A 12,070-nucleotide genomic window follows, 5' to 3' on the forward strand; every position below is an offset into this window, starting at 1 on the left:
CAGAAGAAAGCCCTTTTTAAGGGCACAGAAAGGGAAAAAACACCACTTGGGTTATGACGACATAATTTAAACTGAACCCTCCGTGATAGAATTGAAAATTGTATTTCAAAAAAGGTTCCTGAAGTCTCTACATTTCTCTATGCAATAGGTTGGTTAACTCAATTTTACTGAAAATCTGAATCCTTTTTACTATAATTGCTAATCAAGAAAGTTACAGTGACAACTTTTACTCATGCTAAAGTAGCACAAGAGGTTGATCAATGATACTTATTTTTTATCTTTTTGTCCCTTTTATGCAACAATTCTGTGCATCGAAGCACTACCTATTTCCTGTTTTTTTGCTTTTGCTTTTGGCAACAATGAACTACTCCAAGGTCCCTAGACAGGCAAAACAATGTTTTCAAGGAAGAAATTTGATGCAAGTTGCCTATTTGAGGTTGTACACATCAACAATATATTAATGAAGCATACATTCAGAGTAAGATGCAATATGTTTGTATGTTAAAATTAAGAAATTACCAAAGATGAATTTGTCAAGGCTGCTATTTGTCATGTACTCATACACAAGAAGAAAATCTTTGCCTTTGCTAGAACATCCAAGTAGACGAATTAAATTTCTATGGTGAACATTGCTAACGAGCTTCACTTCACTCTCAAAATCTGCTCTTGACCTACTAATTTGAGCAGTTGCTAGTCTCTTTACAGCAACTGTTTTGCCATTTTTCAGTATACCATGTGAAAATTAGAACTGTCAGCATATCTTAACTGACTCTTTTAGCATAGGGCAATTGTGTATATCAACTATGCCATCACAATTATTGACGATAGAAGTAAAACCTTAAAACTTTACCCAAGTTTCCAGATCTAGTACGTGATTCATCAAAAACAAAACATTTTAAACAATTAATGGATCTCACCTTGTACACATCATCGAAACCTCCGCCTCCTAATTTACTACCTTCACTAAAATTATTTGTAGCTTTTTTTAGATCTTTGTAATGGAAATTTAATGGACCTTGTAACTCAGTTGCCCCTAATATATCGCCTGCACAAAGAAAACCTAATGAGAAATTACTTGGATAAGAAACATAAAATGCCAAGCACAGTTCATTTTGCAAAAGAAAAAGACTAGAACTTTGCACAATTGGAAATCATGGGCATGAAGCATATCCTTTCTATCCTTATTAAGACCAAATGAATCATAATTGATTTCAACCTGCTATACAATCTTTTTTAATGAATATAATCCTTTTAACTGCATTTCAGCTTGTCATGACATGTTTCAGTCTTCTATACAATTTTTTATGGATGTAAATATATCACAAGTGATATAATTAAATTTGCACAGTGTTTAACAAAGGTATCAGATTTTCGATGGATGTTTCATTACCTATGTCATTCACAACCTCAGTTACTGCCACTTCATTTCAGTCTTCCTCTTTTTTTGTGGATAATTTATAAAGTTGTTTCTGATTTTTAATGGCCTTTTTGAAATTTTAAAGAGTATTTTTATTTGATAGCTTGTTCACAAGGCTTAATCCTCTGATTAATAGCGACTTATTGTTTTCCTATTCAACAAGATATTTTTCTTTATGTTTTAAATCAAAAACCTGGATGGAAAATCTATGGGTTTCCCCTAAAGTAGTAGTTTAGATATACTGTTGATTGATAAAAACAAAGAAGTATTCACACTGGAAAAGGAAGTGGATCATAATTTTATAAAAGGGCTACGTTTTACATTGACTTAAGTACTCTAATCTCCATTTAAATTTATATTTAGACAATTCATTCTGTTGATCCTGAAAATAAGGGACCATTCAAATCTCTAAAAGAAGTTCATCTACAAAACTAGGTTGATTTGACACTAACTAGATTGTCAAGTTATGCTTCCTATTCTTCTAGTAAAGTATCTTAGTCAGCTACCAGATTGGCAAAATTGTCTAGATTGACTGATTTGAGTATTTCTATTATTCCTTCATTTAATTGATAGTTTAGATAATTCACACTTGATCAAAATAAAATAAAGGACCATTCAAACTTGAAAAAGAAGTCAATCATAATTCTATAAAATTCCCACATCTTACCATTCTACTATGGTGTCTAGGTTGATTTGGCACTAACTAGATTGTCTTGAATACTCCTAGTCTTTCTTCATTTAAAATTGCCAATGTTTTGTACTCAAATTGTCAAGTTATGCTTCCTATTCTTCTAGTAAAGTATCTTAATCAGCTACCATATTGGAAAAATTGTCTAGATTGACTGACTTGAGTATTTCTAGTATTCCTTCATTTAATTGATAGCTTAGATAATTCACACTTGATCAAAATAAAACAAGGGATCATTCAAACTTGAAAAAGAAGTCAATCGTAATTCTATAAAATTTCCACATCTTACCATTCTACTACGGTGTCTAGGTTGAAATTTTTCATTGAACACCATAGGAGTGGAAATTGGCTTGCACTAACTCATATTGAATTTTTTGAGAAGATCCTCAATGTATCTTTCTTAAGATTAGAAAAATTCTTCCTGCTCTTTGATTCCAAGAAAGTATTTCATATATCCCAAGTCTCTTATTTCAAAATCTATCATCATTTTGTTTATGAATTCTTCCACCATAACTTTATTAGTTCCAAAGTAGATGAGATCATCGACGTAAAGGCATATAATGAAGATATCCTTTTTTGAACAATCTTCACATAATGACTGAATTCATTAGAGGCTCAATAAATTCAGATACTGCAAGCATAAACAAGGATATTTTATTGCTCAAGCGGAAGTAACCACTAATAAAAAAAGGAGATTTTTGAGAAACATGGATATACATGACCACACTAACACAAAGACCTTTAACCAGCAGCTAAAATGAAATTGTAAGTCCTAGAAGCACAAGTATTCAGTGTAGGCCTTCGCCTGCTAAAAAGGACAAGCATTCATGAAGAAGAATCTATAACTGTTCTAGATTATAATTCCATATGAAAAAAAAAAAAAAAAAAAACGCAACAAAGTTTAAACTGTTCTAGAGATTGCAAATTCTAGCAAATAAGTAAATTTGATAGCACCTGTACCTCATTTCATTCATTCAATGAAGCATCTGAGACTGGGCCTCTTTAAGAAAGCAGTTAATTTTAATACCAAAATTCTAAATATGCATTTTGTTTTGTTTTTTAAAAAAAGGGAAAATCAAAAGAAAGAAAAAAAAATTCCTCAAAAGATTGCAGAAACCAAGCTCAAGATGCACAAAAGGACTCAACGAACCTGTCGGCTGACAGTGATCTCCGAGGAGTCCTCAGCCTAGCGGGCTTCGAGACCTATCAGAATTGTCAAAGACAATGGAGATGATGACATTCGTGATGCCTGCCTGGCCCTACTTGTAGACGAGTTCTTGGAGGTTGCTGGCCAGGAACTGCTGGAGATTGCTGATGCCGAGGACGAAACAGATGGAATCAAGGATAACCCCTCAAGGGAAATCTCCTTGATGTGCATCGTCAAGGTCGGTGGAACAGTAGAGATCCCGCAGAGAGCGCGGATCGAAACCCTAAGAAACGATTCGACGGACGGGATTCAGATCGGTGGAACAGTTGAGATCCACGCCGGAGATCGAAACCCAAATGGGGGAACGAGAAGGCGGGAAACAACATGAGATGGCTTTTACAGTAGAGATCCCGCAGAGAGCGCCGGAGATCGAAACCCTAAGAGACGATTCGACGGACGGGATTCAGATCGGTGGAACAGTTGAGATCCACGCCGGAGATCGAAACCCAAATGGAGGAACCGGAAGGCGGGAAACAACATGTGATTGCTTTTACCGACCTGGGAAGTTATCGTATCTTATACTGGGCCTAAGATTTATTGGGCCAATTGTCCTCAATCGAAGTCCACAAAGGCCATATTTAGTAGACGGAGTGTTTAAATAATTATACATACTAAAATTAAATTGATTTAATCAAAATCCAACAAATTAATTTTTTTTAATTAATCGAATCATATGAGCTTTTGAATAAAAATGAAACAAACTGAACCTTATCAAATATTAATTAATTTAATTTCTCAATTGAATTTATAAAACTTTTTAATAATTATATATTTCTATCAAATTTTAAGTTTTTTATTTGGTTAAGTCAAAATTAAGGACTTAAGAGTTTCTCGGTTTAAGAATTTAAAATCTGATTTATTCAGTTTAATTGAATTAAAAGTTTTAAAATTAAAATTGAATCAAAATAATTAATATTTTTTAAAAAAATATTAAATTTTAAAATAATCAAACTAAAATTTTAAATTTAATTGATTCGATTAATTAATTTGATTTAATTAAATTATTTTTCATCCTTATATGCAAGAGAGGGAGGGGGACACAATAAAGCCATAAATATGCTAAAGCAAAAAATCAAAATAAAAATGAAAATTACTATTGAAATTTGTTTCGCAATGAGTATTCAGTTAAAATTAAATCGATCTAAACAAATTTCTTAAAATTAAATTAATTAATTTTTTAAAACAATCAAATTAACTAATTTTTATTATTAAAATTGAAAATACTGAATTAATTAAAAAATTAATTAATTTAGTTGATAGTGGAATTAACTGATTTTTTTTAAAATAAAAAATATTAAATTTTTAGAAGCTTTATTTTAAGCATTTAATATTGAGAAATTTAATTACATTTTTTGAAGGTTTCTTTTCTTACCAAACTTAGATTCAATAGTCAAGTTTAAATAAATCCAATACAATAAACTTTTATGATTTAAATTAAGATTCTATTTTTTTAATAAAAAACTTTTACTGATTTTTAAAATTTATAATCGAAAACCAAACCGATTTAATTAAAATAATCGATATGTTTTTTTAAAAAAAAAAAGTAAACTTCAATTGAATTTTTGAATTAATTCAATTTCATCGATTATTTAGTTGAATCCAAATTTGCTCACCTTCGTTACAAAGCGTCTACGAGAGGGAAAAAAAATGAACAAAAATAAAGTAGGTATTTCGGGTCAAATCCACAAAGAGGGTTGAAAATTGAGGAGTCTTGTGAAAGGGAGGGGATTCGATCGATAATTTAGTGGAGGGTTGGATGAGGGGCGGATTGAAAGCGGCTAGCTCGGAGCATCCAGCCGTTGGATTAAGGAGAGTAAGCAATTTCAAAGGCAGTGATTGCTCCTTTGCGCAATAACAATTTTGGTTGCTAACTTGAACGATTCCACGTAGAAATACTAATTTTATGGATAAAAATTAAAAGGACATCTTTTTGTTGGTTCCATAGGTAAGGAAGAGATCCACATGGTAGATCTTCGACTCTAGAGCTGTTAATTTGAGTTAGGTCCATCGAATTGGTTCATTCGTTGAATAATTTAAGTAGATTGAATTGAAATTTTATCAATCCATTTTAAAATGTATTAAGATGGATCGATCCGCCTAAACCCGTAACCCGCGTAGGTCGGCTTGCGACCTACTTGGGTCGGCTCGCGACCTACTTGGGTCGGCTCACGACCCACATGGGTTGGCCCGCGAGTTGAAAAAATTTATTTTTTTTCAAAATTTAAAATTAAAGGAGAAAATTCAATGAATTAATGGGCTTGATCTGTCTAAACCGCAATGCAAACTTAAAATTTTCAACTTGATCCGTTTAAACTACAATCCAAACTTAAAAATTTTAATATTTTCTATATTTTTTTATTTTTTGACAAGGCCATGGGTTAGCCCGCCTAACCCGCGACCCGCCTTAAGTTAGGTTGAGTTGAAAATTTTTCAACCCGCTAAATTGGCGGGCCGGCCCATCCCGCCCTATCATATGATGGGTTTCTGTAGGATTAGCCCGTTCCCGTCATTGGTTGACCTGTTTGACAACTCAACTTGACTTGGCCAAAAGGGGAAATTAATGTAGAAGGTCCTTTGATCCGATTAACACAGGAGTCATTTCATCTATCTCTGACCATCGTTCTAGTCATCGACTCCTCAATTTCCCGAACTCATGACAAGCAAACAGATGTCGTAAGTGAAGTGAGCGAAAGGACATAGCAAGTGAAGGGACATGTTAGTTATCACAACATTCTTTAATGAGATGCATCTCTTGGACTTCTCTCCATAAATAGCACCCATTAAATTTCTCTCCATGAATTATACCCCTTAGTTTTCTCCCCCAAAGCTACGTCTCTTAAACTTCTCTCCCAATATAAGATAAGGAGAGGGAGATTCTAAGGGAGATCAGATGATGCTCTAAGAAAAAGGAGAGCTATCGATTCTAAAGAAAAATCATATCATCATTTATCTCATTTAAGCATTCCTTATTATTGTCTCCGCTTTATATTTTTTGGGCTCCCTCATGACTTAGATATCAAAAAGACCTCATCGGATTAACTCCGGGTGAGTCCTATGTTACATGTTACTTTCTTTAGGAATCGATCATATATTACACAAAGTTGATTTAATGAAGTCGACTCCTATCAAGTCATCTTGCTCCTACTCCTACAAACTCATTATGCTCCTGTCGACTCCTATACTGAGTCATCTTGCTCTCGCCAATTCTTTATTTCAGAAGTTATTACCACGCTCCTATATTCAGACTAGAACAATTGGAATCATTAAAAAAAAAATTCCACCTTATCTTCTTATGATCGACCCTAACACCCTAAGTTTGATTGATTTAAATTTTTTAATCCTGAACCAATTGAATTTGAACCTCATGGATGGACGAGTTAATATTTTAAGATTTATGGTACTAAAAATCATTATTATTTACCTACTTAAATATATCTACATTGTACTAACTATTGTTCATATCTACTATAATATGTTATTCAATGATTAATGAGTTGAGTTGAATAGTTTACTCAAGTATTATAATAATTATAATTTCATAACTATGTGATCGATAATATATTGTAGCTATTATAAATAATAGTTGCTTCAAAGAGGACAAAGGAGGGTCACGAGAGTAATAAAAATAAAATAGGATAGAATTATAAATTGCAATTGTTACAAATAGAGTTATTCGAGTAATAAAAATAGAATGAGATGGGATGGACTTTTTTTTATAATTAATAAAAAAATACTCTTTTGACAATTTCAATAAAAAGAGGTGTTCTTTTAATTTGTATCCATCTAATTTTAATTTTGAAAAAAAAAAATCTAAAACACATCCGCTTTTACAATGTTCTATTAAAATTTTCCTTCTATCACGCTCTAAACTCCTAAAAAATTTGATCGATCATTTTCCAGCCTAACTCATCATTCAAAAGCTTTTAGGGCAACTCCAACCCATCCCCAAAAACCCAAATTTAGTGTAATTTTTACACCAATTCCCTTCACCAATACCCCAAATCACATCACCAAATTTGGTGATGCTTAGTACATCACCAAATTTGGTGATGCACTGTAGCATTACCAAATTTGGTGATGCCATTTTTTATTTATTTTTTGTTATATAATTAAATATAAATATAAAATAATATATATTATTAAATATCATAAATAAAAATAAATTTATAATTATTATTTTAATTATTAATTATTTATTATAAATATATTATTTATTATTTATTATAAATATAAATTAAATGTATATAACACCATATAAATTAAATATAAATAAAATATTAATTTTAAATATAATAATTATCATAAATTAATTATTAAATTAAAATATATATCGATAATTAAATTATGAATAAATGAATAAAAATAAATAGAATATTTAAAGAATATTCCTTTTTGGTATAAAATGGTGTGAGTGGGTTGGAGTTGAAATAGTATTTGGTGTTGAAATTGTACCATTTTAGTGTGAAAATGATACCAAATTTGGTGATATGGGTTGGAGATGGTTTTAAAGGGAAGAAGAGGTGTTCTAAATCCTACGTCTGAAGAGAAAAGCACAAAGTCCACGCGCATGCACTGAGTTGGACAATAAGAGAGAAGGCTTGACTTGCACGAGCATTCTCAATGACGTTTGTGATTAGCTCATCTGGTGAGACATCAGGTCATGATGGGCAAGTATAAGGTCAATCCATGTGCACTGAGAGAGAGAACAACAATGCTACGTCTCAAAGAGAGCATCTAGAGAAGGCCACTTGTCATTTAGAGAGAAGACCAAGCTCAAGGTCAAGAAGATGTGAAAGGAGGAAGAGAGAAATTCAACAATATCTTAGAAAGACGTGAGTTTGGCTGACAGCGTTTGACTTTTCATAGGGAGTAGCAACGTCAGTTTGACTATGATTCATTCTCTCATCGTGCCCAAATTACTTCATTCAATCAGAGACCTACAACTTGATGGTGAGTGGAAGGTAAAGAAAACAGAAGAAGAGGAATTGAAAGCAAATCCTTCATCTTGATCAAACAAGTAGAAAAACAAAAACTTGTAACAAAAGAATTATCGAGTTCATTCTCCATTAGTACTGTCACTACTGATATTGCTCGGCTTCAGTTCATCAGGGCGATGGCAGGGGAGACACCAGTGGGAGTAGGAATGCCCATGTACTGAAACCTCGGTGACAGCCTGACTTTGTTGCTTGGTCTCGGAGAAGGAATTGGAACCTTGTTCCAAATGGGTGAAGGAACCACCCTGGGAGAGAGGTTGACTTGCTCGAGGGCCCTGGACCGGAGATCGGCAGAGTAGTCATAGACACAGCTAATCCGGGCACCGGTGCCGGTGGACCATTTGCACGACAAAGGCTTTCCGATATCGAATGCCACTTCCTCCTTGTTTTGCTCTGAAGGCTGTTCAGCTTCTTTGTTCTCCACTTCATTTCTATCATTCACAACCTCAGTTACTGCCTCTGCTATCTCGACGCCATTCTTTTCCGGCGTGGGGTACTCGTCGTCGTCGACTGCACACCTCTGCAAATTAAAGAAAAAGGTTAAAGAATTGATCCTTCGGATGAAAAGAAGAAAGAACTAGCTAGTTCACCTTGACATCAGTGAGGTCTACATGGTTGTCCTCGAGGAAGCTAATGAATTCCTTGAAGTGGTATTCTGTAGGGAGGTAATGCCCACTGTATGGCCATATAGCCTGATATTTTAACAGTTTATTAGATAATTAACAAAAGATTAAGGTTGCATTAACTTGGATGTCTTCGTACCTTCAGTTTGCCTTCCTTTGCAACCATCCTACCAGCAGCTGTTGTAGCCCCTCCAGCCAAGAAGCTAGAGTGCTGAAATGTGCCTTTGTTCTTCTGCTCAGATGGAACACCAAGTTAGTAAGTTATAGGCATTGAACACACACACACACACACACACACCATGTTTAGATCTTTTTACGTACTCGCCCGACGTATAATGTCCTCGAGGTGCTGAGAACGAATATCCACTTGGATCCTTCTGTAGTATTCAGAAGCTCCTGACTTTGTTTATACAGAAGCTTCCCCTTGTCTGCAATGACTTCGTAAGCTTCTCTCTCTTTCTGCAATTTGAGGAAAGGCATGCTTTGTGAGATTCGATCTAATGGAAAATTAGTGTTAATGTCGAACGAGGAGCTAGCAGCTTACTGGACCAAGGTAGGTAATCAACTGCTTTTGAAGCTTGCTTCTTGGGCACTTTTCGAGGTTCACTTCTCTTCCATCTCCGACATCCAACCTTCATAAGGAGAAAGCATAAGCCAGGGCCATAAAACCAGTCAAGAATTGCATGGTTCTTAGTCGTACCAGTAGAAGAATGGCTGGGCGCTTTCACAGGCAAACCAAACATCGTAGTACAGATGCAGATTGTGACCATATCGATGCCGGGGATCGATCTGCGCAATAGAAACGAACATATTTTAAACTCATCTTTGAACATGCTTTACAGAGGAAACAGATCGATACTTACAGCTTCTAGCCAGTGCTGCAATGCTAGTTTCTGGGCCTTCTCATCTTTGGACAGACCCTTACCGACCTGAAAATGAGAATATAGATTTCATGGCGTTTCTATGGAACAAACATCGCAAAAGGAATAATTGAAAACTCACCCTAGCTAATCTGTTCTTGGCCCTCGACCATTTAGAGACTGCTGTTTCTTGCTGCTCCTCGTGAAAGAACGAGACAGAAGTGCGCTTAAGGGATGCGAAATCCAGTGCCTTCCACCTGCAAGTGCAACAACAACAGTAGAAAACAAGTTCAAACGAGAAATCAAACTCCTTTGCTCTAACTACTGGTGCGATGTGAAATTCGGATGCGAACCAGAGTTCCTCCACTACGACGGCACAATCTGCCAAGTTTCTCCGGGTTCGGTATCCCTTGTAGACCCTCTGCAGGGTGGTCGCGGCATCATGTCGCTCGCTGAAAATCCCTTGGGGATGTGAATGAAGAAGGCGGCTGCGGGAGCTTCACACGGGGAACCACAAAGTTGACAGGGGTCTTGATACGAGATGGATGCGATGCAACTTCATGGTTGCTGCTGGCTTGCTTGTCGTCATCTAGCTCGGCCACTTGAGCTTCCCGATTCCTAAAGCTCAATGACTTCTCAAGAACTGCCTTGCTCAGTGGGCTGGAACCATCTCGCCTCCTGGAAGCTCGATTGCTCGCTCTTCAATTCGCTACTAGCTGCAGAAACCAGAATTCTGCAAAATTTCAGGAAGAAAAAAGGGAAAGTGAGTGAACCAGAAGTCGTCGCTGTACCTTGCACTCTTGCAGCCCGCAAAAGGAAGATAGGTTTATCTCGTTCATCTGCCTCAGTATTTATATTAATGGCAGAAAAGGACAGTAGACCACAGGGCACGACGTTGACCAAACCACGTTCCCTCTTGCTGGCCGCAGAAACCATAATCATAAATTAATCAAGAACCGAAAAATTCATAGGATGACAGATGATCTTATCCCTCATAAATTAATCAAGCCACCATCTTCCTTAGTATTTATGTTAATGGCAGAAAAGGACAGTAGATTAGAGGGCGTACGACATTGACTAAACTGCTCTACAAGTCTTCTGATATTGTCGAAAAGAGATTGGAAAGTGTAAAAAAAACATAGTCAGCAAATTTTCCAATTTCGCCTTTGACGGGCTGTGCCCAAAGAGAAGCCTTTGCAGCTTCTTGGAAATTGCTAAGTAGATCTTGTCGGCAGATGCAGGGTCAAAGTAGTCCAGCTCCATGGCTGATAATTGACCAGCCACATAAATGGCAACAGAATCTAATCAAGTACCTTTGGGAGCACTATCAGCACTGAAGTTGAAGATGCAAGTTCAATACCATTTAGTAGAATTAATTAGCCATCATCATAAATCTGAATTCGATGCTTATTTAATGAGTTCAGTAGTTAATTAACACTCTCTGTCTTTAATCTATGCCCAGTTTTTTCATCTATCTGAAATTGAAAATATTGATTTTTTTGGTCAATCTCTTAATTAGTTACGGGCAGCCTCATGCGAGTGACTTTGCAGTCATGGAGAGCCTTGCTCACGGCTGCGAGATTGGATCTCTTTTTTTTTTCCTTTCCTTCATTTTCTCTTCTTTTTCTGTTTCTTTCTTCTAGAAATTTTTGAGTAAAAAGCATTAATAGGACACGAGCACGTGATAAAAAGGACGATCTAACGTAGAATCTAAGACTAGAGTGGCTCCAGCGAGACGATTCTATAATTAGTTAGGTATTTATGAAACGATCCATAGCAGCCGTCAAACAGACTAAATCACGACGCAATAGATCAATTTGTTAAAAATACGAGCCTTCCACCGGCTTCGAGGCAAAACCAGCGGCAGCCAAATGGATTTTGATTTAAAAAAAACCCCCACGTAACCGCTGCGCCAAGAACCCCTTGATTCTATACAAATATTAAAATTTTTAAATTTAAATTACACTTTTAAATGAGTCAAATTAAAATTTTTAAATTTAAATTATTTAAAAAATCAAGCTCATTAATCAATTGAATTTTTTATTTTAATTTTTTAAAAAAATTAATTTTTTTAAATCCGTGAATCAACTTAAGCTCATTACAGGTTGACCCATACGGGTCACAGACTTAGACGGATCGGTTCATTCAAACTCATCTTAAAATAAATTGATAAAATTTTCAATCCAATTCACTTAAATTATTTGATGAGATAGATCAACCCAACGATCCGACTCAAATTGATAATTCTATTGGTTGCGGTACATTATAATTTATTTTTTTA

The 12,070-nt window shown here is 35.2% G+C and overlaps 2 pseudogenes; both read right to left on the bottom strand.

Moving 5' to 3' along the window:
* Window positions 1–3,483, bottom strand: part of LOC141823132 (cysteine-rich receptor-like protein kinase 2) — a 22,825-nt pseudogene extending 19,342 nt beyond the window's left edge.
* A 4,814-nt stretch (window positions 3,484–8,297) lies between these two features.
* Window positions 8,298–11,052, bottom strand: LOC141823143 (IQ domain-containing protein IQM1-like; annotated as a pseudogene).
* Between the last annotated feature and the right edge of the window lie 1,018 nt (window positions 11,053–12,070).

The sequence above is a fragment of the Curcuma longa genome, chromosome 1 (genome assembly GCF_044706935.1).
Source record: "Curcuma longa cultivar G26 ecotype Majalengka, Jawa Barat chromosome 1, ITB_CL_G26_1.1, whole genome shotgun sequence".
Taxonomy (NCBI): Eukaryota; Viridiplantae; Streptophyta; class Magnoliopsida; order Zingiberales; family Zingiberaceae; genus Curcuma; species Curcuma longa.